Below are 378 nucleotides of genomic sequence, written 5' to 3'. Positions count from 1 at the left end.
AAAAAACAACATTGCCCAAAATTGGCCATAGGCGACGCATTAAAAGCTTTTACCGCTCATCAGTTTAGTGTTATCAGTGATTGATGGCCCTAAAATGATTGCTCTCACTGCGACGTTTGCGGCGATGTGTAACAATTTTTGCGCGCTGGCGCATGCAACGCATATTTATGTTTATGTGTGCATAAACGAAGGGGGGGGGGGGAACTTAAACATTGGGGGGGTTACTTTTTTTGTTTGTTACCTTTTATTTTTTTTTACTTTTACATAGTTACATAGTTACATAGTATTTGAGGTTGAATAAAGACATTAGTGCATCAAGTCTAACCTATTAGGATCTCATTCTAGGAGTACCTGTACCCCTGTATATTGTCCCTTAAG

This window comes from Nanorana parkeri, unplaced genomic scaffold, assembly GCF_000935625.1.
Source record: "Nanorana parkeri isolate BGI_ZX_2015 unplaced genomic scaffold, ASM93562v1 scaffold1210, whole genome shotgun sequence".
Classification (NCBI taxonomy): Eukaryota; Metazoa; Chordata; class Amphibia; order Anura; family Dicroglossidae; genus Nanorana; species Nanorana parkeri.
The sequence above is the reverse complement of the archived record's forward strand: the minus strand, read 5'-3'. Positions refer to the sequence as shown.